Raw genomic sequence first — 7224 nt, 5'->3', positions numbered from 1 at the left:
TAATGAGTATCTTAACTTATATATAGATATATGTATATATATATATACACGTGTGTGTGTGTGTGTGTGCAACTAAATATGTAAATGAGGATATACATATCACCTGTATGTACATTCCTATACCCCTATATAGGATCTCTACTCCAGTTTCCCTCTAATAATGATCAAAAACGTCGTTATGTTTAAAGGGAATCCGTTAATATATAGCTATTCTAAATAAATGTTATAAATAAAAGTGGATAGAATGTAATATTCGAGAGCTAAAGAACTGAGCATGATGAATGTAGAATTTAATCTATAAAAATCCCAGAGCGGACAATACGCAATCAGATGGTGATAGAATGGATGATGGATGGTAGCATTCAACCTGCTTTCAGTCGTGAATAACTGTGTCACTGGATGAATTACATTCCAAACGAAAACAAAAAAAAAATGAACATTCTATTATTTATTTTTGTTCTGATTTAATTATAGTAAAACATAAGAGTAATGGGTTCACAAATTTATTGAGTGTTATAACTATTTTCTCATAGTGAGTCTGCCACAATGTTTTTACGATATTATTGTAGTTTGATGAGATTTTTGTTGTATTTTGTATCTGTAAATATAAGGAACTACATGGAGAGCTGATTGAAGATCTTCAAATTAGAAATGTGCCTGTAGTTACGTCAACAGGACACGAATTAAAAACTTTCAGTAGAGGAATTGAAAAAAAAATATATGAAATACCTACCTCACAAATAGGGAAATTGAAACTAAAATTCTCATTTTACATACTGATCTTGTGTCTTAGGTTTCATAGTCTCAGCTGCAGTTCAATAATCTTATCGCTTTTCTTTTTATTCTCTTGTCAACTTGACATAAGAAAAATTGCTTATAGAATTAATGAGCAGTGTGTTCACAATCAGTTGGAGATTTTTATATTTACATATAGTGTGCTGAGTGATTATATATTAACAATTAGCAGTTCGTGAATTGTTGGTTGTTTTCTGGGGCTGGTACACGTGAGTGGTAATTGCCTTTAGAGGGTCTTAACCTTATCAAACTTACTCAGTGGCCAAGTCTCTGTTTATAGCAATACTCTCTCTTGTGATTCCAGAGTTCAAATCCAAAGACAGCTTCTTTTTTTTATTATTGTTTTCTGAAGCTTTTACGTTTATTTATTTTTAGGAAATATTTTATTTAGTTTGGTCGGTAACGAAGTGGCGACCGGACGACATAAAATATGCTATTGTTACGCTATATCTGACACTCCTAGATTTTTAGTTTGGACTGAAATTAAAAAAAAAAAAGTCTACGCAAGTTCAGCCTTGATTCTTTACTAAGGATGATTGGAACATGCGGGACAATATGCTATGGAAGAAATATGTCAAGCGTTAATGCTCAAGGAAATCACTTTGAACAACATTTGTTGAAATTTCAATGATAATATTTCACTTATAAAGTATTTGAGAAAATATTAATATATTTATAATAACCTAAATAATTCATAACAATGATTATTAAAGTTAACAGAAATACTTTCAAAGGTACTGTTTTTCATGTTTTGAGAGTCTTTATTCATATTTCCAGTAGGAACGGTTAACCCTGAAACACCCTGTAGAATAAAGAAATATTTGTTTTCTTATATGGATATATTTACATTTCTGTCATTTAAAAAGGATCCTGTCTCAGAATAAACACTATTTTACATTTCATTCTAAATATACCCAATTGTAATGCCTTGTCAGTGTACCTTAACACATCAAAAACATGTCTTGTATTCTAGCTTCAGGTGGATTAAATTTTAGATACCTAAATTTAAAAGGAATTTAAAATCATGGAAACTATTTATTTGAAGGATAAGGTTTCTTTCAATAGATCTTTAATAAAACTGGAACAGAGCCACACATCTTGAGCCACCTAATGGCCAAAGAGACTATACAGAGCGCGACCAGTGGTTGAGGAATATAAAGGATTAGCCCTGAACGACAGGGCAGAGGGCAAACAGACAATCAGTGGCGGGCAAACATCACTGACTGACTTGTTAATTAGAGGCTACGTGGGGGGGAGGACTGTTTAATGTAACCACCTTCCCATAACAATGTTTGAATATTCGATAGCCTTCCTCTCGAGTGGAGTTGGTAATGGCTTTTAGATCTAGTGCTCTCGGCGGCGCAGAGTCCGCTGGAGAGAGCTTTAGGTTGTAAAACGATTTTTATGTTAAGCTCAATCAAGTTATCTTAGTAACAGGTCTAGCAAAGTGGCTCGTGCGAAAAACTTTAGAAAAATTGCAAGAAAACCCATTAAAATAATTTCACAATTATTTCTGTCAATGGATACTAATGTAAAAAAAAATTGAAAATAGTAGGGTTACATAGGCCTAATGTAGCAGATGTTTCAAGATGGCCACCGTATATTTTTTAATTTAGCCAATAACTCCAGGATATTAACAAGTAGCTTAAATATGGCTTTTTCAATTACCAAGGTGGCCAGTCTCTTGACTTCACCTTGGGTGAAACCTCTGTTCCTTGCTTGATACGAAATGAGGTCCTCCCACTTATTCTTCGGTGGCCTTGTCATTTTTCCTCAGTTTTTGCATCCCATATAAGTTTTAGGAATCTATCGATCATCATTCTTTGAACATAACCTAGCCAGGTTAATTTTTTTTTTACTATTTTCTATTGGTTCCTCTCCCGTTTCTTCTCTTATTATTTGATTTCTCAACCGGTCGAATCTAGTTTTACCGAGAACTTACCTCAAGTATTTCATTTCTGTAGCTAGTATTAGGCTTTTGAATTTTTTAATACCCGGCCAACTTTCAGCGCAGGTATAAGACTTGTTTATACACCGTCATCATCATAGCTTCCACTACCTTTTTGCTGATTATAACCTTATGGAGTTGGTGGCAAACATTTGTTGTTTTCCCTATGGGCTGGTTTATCTCAGAATCTAAACTCTCATAATTTTTAATGCTTAAATATGAAAGAAATATAATTTCTATTAATGGATTTGTAGCAATCAGCGAGCACGAAGTGCCGCCGCAACCCGATAGGGCTCAGCACTACAAGAAAAGCAATTGTCCCTAGCTAAAAATACGATATCTTTTACAAATGTATATATGTTAATATGTAATGTGTAAGAATGTTAATTACAAAATAAAAAGAGATTGAGGAACTATCTCAAGCAGAGTTAAAAGAGTGAATTCTCAGTGATAACCTATCACACGAGGCTTAAATTGCCACCGGGATTGATCCGTTAAATCAAGCCTTCTCCAGGTCTAGTCATAGCACTGGTGGCTTACACTCTACTTGAGATAGAGAAGTTCATTGCCAATCTATTATCACAAGAGTTGTTATTTAGTATGCTCACCTTAGACGATGGCCTATCTCCTCTCCCTTTCTCCAGCAATCTTAGTCCGTCCGCTTCATCTCGGCAACTAGTAAGCTGGCTCCTATCTTGAGAGTTCTAGTCCGTCCGCTTCATCTCGGCAACTAGAACTGTTACTATACCTCAGACTCTCTCACCTAGACCTCCTCTACCTAGTCAGTGTCCAGTGCTCATCAGCTGGCACGGCCTTCCTTTCTAACCTATTATTGAATACGCCTTGTCGTGGGCCTTCTGAAGAGTGTATAATGGCTGAAGAACCGCCTAAGACCAGACGAAAAGTTTAGTCTTGAGATGCCCGTAAATGGCCAATGTTAAAATTGGCTGCTTATGCCTTTCACTTGCCGATATATGGAATACATAGTAAGAGGAAGTTTTTGGAATTCCTGATTTCGACAGAAATACATTTTTTGAAGTCCATAACTCCAAATAACAATAAAAAAAAATAAATAGTCGAGGAAAAGGGTGTGAGTGTTTGTAAAAAGTTTAAAGTGTCAGTTGTATGATGCTAGGTTTTTAATTACTTACCAATAACTCTTAAAGTATTACATCTAGCATACATATTAAAATATAAATAATTAAATTAATCAAGTTATGGTAAATAGTAGATGAAAATGGCGAATTCACCACTTTCCAGAAGGCTGTGTTTTTTACTTCAGCTCTAAACATTGTATACAAGAGTGTAAATCCGACTGGTGATTATCTTATTCCGTTTTTTATTTACATAGTTTGATTATATTTATTTTTTTACCCTTCCCGTACTGATTTACTTTTCTTACCTACAACTGGAACCGTCATTTCAAAGAGCATAAAAAAATAATGATAGGAAGATAGACCGGCTGGCAGTCAATAAAGTTATCAAAATAATAAAAGCAAACTATATATTGTTAGCCAACGTTTCGCCCCACTTTGCACGGCTTCATCAGAGCTGTCAAATTTAAACAAAGATGTCAACACGAAACTTTGGTTAACAATTTATTGTATTTGAACTATAACTATTTATAGTTCGCTTTTACCATTTTGATACGTTTATTTATCGCTACCCGGACTATCTTCCTACAATCTACTTTATACGGTCCGTTTGAAAATCTTTATGTAGCATCCACAAATCATTAATCTAGCGTTTGATTTTGATAATGTTTTTATAACATAATAAGTTTCATAATAATATATAAATATTAATGATAATGAAATAGAATACTTATAAACTCCTATGCAATTAGTCGTATACATGAATGTCGTACTTGTATTTATATATGTCTGACTAAAAGGATTATTAGAGTGCGACTGATATTTTAAGTTGATTCGGGTATGGAGTCCCGCCGACTCAAGAACATCAATTAGCATTGCATGGTCTGGTAGTTAATTGTCAACGCTGGGTAAGTAAAGCTAGATCCACACGTTTGGCGTTCGCCACAAATCCAAAAAACAAACGTTTGGCAAAACTAACAAGACAATAAACGTTCTAATGCTTGTGTGTTCCGGAGAGATAAACATTGCGGACGTCTAATTTCTTTCGGGTTATGACCTTCGACTATTCGAAATTTTGCTATAAAAAGAAACAAACTAAAAGTGTGCAGAATTAAAGTATATTTAATTATCGGTAAAGGAAAAAGTAGACGTTTAAAAATTCATAGAAATTGTACCATAAAATCTTTAAATTTAAACTTCATATCTATGTCAGCTATGTAATTGTAAATTTAATTACCCATAAATGTGATGTTTTTAATTCACATTAATATTAAATGTATATGAAAAACGTTTAAAAAATTTATATGTATTCAATTTTTAGGTTTTTTAAACATAACAACTTAAACTAGAGGTAATTATTAATTTCGAAGGTTGGAAAAATTATTTATATGGAGAGCAATTGTCTGTTAGCAGTTCTCATACTATTTTAATTAGAAATAAACATTTGCAAGCATCTCTTGCTTTTGCCTCAAACACCATTTGATTTGTACTGAAAAACCAACATTAAACCGGGTCGGCCACAAATTAATGCATCTTGGACCAACCAATCCCATTACTCCATTCATACGCTTGTGCATTAGGAAACGCCATATTTTGGCAAATGTATTAGACGCACCCTAAGGTGACTGATAGCTACTCGAGACTAAAGACTGGTAGCTGTTAATCTAAGCGAGCTTTGAAGGAGAGATCCTTCCAATGTGCATCTGTAGACGCAATGGAAGAAGGGCGGATCAAGGTCTATCGTCGAAATTGAGAGAAAAGCATAACTGAATCACTTTATTTTTCTTGCTAGTAGTTTAGAAAAGATAGCTTAAAAATCTTTCCCATACCAAGTGGTTATTGTAAACTAATTTCTGTCTTTAGATTCTTATGTAAAATTATTACGTGCGTTAGGAAAAGGTTTACTATTTTTGTGAGTGTGCGCTGGCATACAATAGATTTTTAAAATGGCTGCCTTATATTTTCTCTTAATAGCCGAAGTATAGGAAGTAGCTGAAATATGTCATTATAAACTAATTTATAGAAACATTCGGCAAGCAATTTTTCACAAACCAATATTTTTCCTCCTAATAACTAGAAACCAACATTTTGCTCAAGAAGTCACAAAATATTAAAAGCTTATTTACGAAAAAAACGCCGAATTCAACAAACAGGATATACATATTTTTGAATGGAATAGACATTAATATTAGTTTGACTGTTTGAACCTAATCGAGAATTTTCAAGGTTTTCAAAAATATAAATATGTATGTTTGTCATCCGAAACAATTTTCCAGCTGTGAGCCCACTCTATCCCCACGTATGAGAGGTAAAGCAGACCTCTTTGAGATCCCAGAGCATCCGTCACTAGTAATGAGCCAGTGGAGGCTTTTATGTATATTTTTTGCTTTAATAAATTTATAAGTGGAAATCATATTACAAACAATTATGCATCTATTTCAATCACTTTAACTATTTAACTCATTAGCCTGTTTTTTATCACAACTTCATTTACAAAACCACCCTTCACAACGTTAGGACACGGTTATCAATAATTTCTAGTGGTTAATAAATTTAATATTTACTTTGCATCAATTATATTAATAATTTTTAATATTTTTTTAATAAACATTATTTTAATTTTTTTATTATTTATAAATTTTAATAGTTTAATATATTGAACAATTTCTATCTCATCTATAAATATTTTTTTTAAATTGTCAATTTTAAAATTACTACATTTTAAATTCATTAAGTTCTTTAGAATAATGTAGGTTAAAGTTTCTTGAAACTGATTCAAAAGTTATTAAATAATAAATATTTTCAGAAATAAATAATAATTTAAACTTGTTAAAATGAATGTACTAATCTAGTGGTATCTTGGTCGAGATATAATTCCGTTTAAGAGATTTTTCTCTGTTCTTATAACATCACTTAAACAGATCGTCAGAGGGTTTCATGGCAATAATAATATCAGTAACATAAAAGGGATTCTTTTTTTACTACAGAACTCAAATATTCCATCAGCAAATAAAAGGCCGACCCCGAAGACCCGAGAGTGGATTAGTGGGAAGGCAATAATGTAAAGCAGTTGACGACAGCCACAGCTATTTAGTTGGAAGGGCCTAGAATAGGGAATGCTCCCGGCCAAGGTAATTCCCGGGTCTATATAAATCCGACTGAAGTATCGAGGGCGTAAGTCAGCGCCGCACACGATTGAGTTCGGGCTTAGGTTTAGTATAATAGTACCCAGGCTCTGCATAGGTAAGTAGTATGGTAATGAAATGTAATATTAACAAATAACTACTGAAATCACAGGGTATTAAGGAATTGGAAAACATACAAGATAGGTACTGCAATGGAAGAATAATTAATAATAGGTTTGTTAGAAATATTAAAATATAAAAA

The sequence above is a fragment of the Halyomorpha halys genome, unplaced genomic scaffold (assembly GCF_000696795.3).
Source record: "Halyomorpha halys isolate HHAL.00 unplaced genomic scaffold, Hhal_1.1 Scaffold448.1, whole genome shotgun sequence".
In the NCBI taxonomy this organism is placed as follows: Eukaryota; Metazoa; Arthropoda; class Insecta; order Hemiptera; family Pentatomidae; genus Halyomorpha; species Halyomorpha halys.
This window is presented reverse-complemented; position numbering follows the sequence as displayed.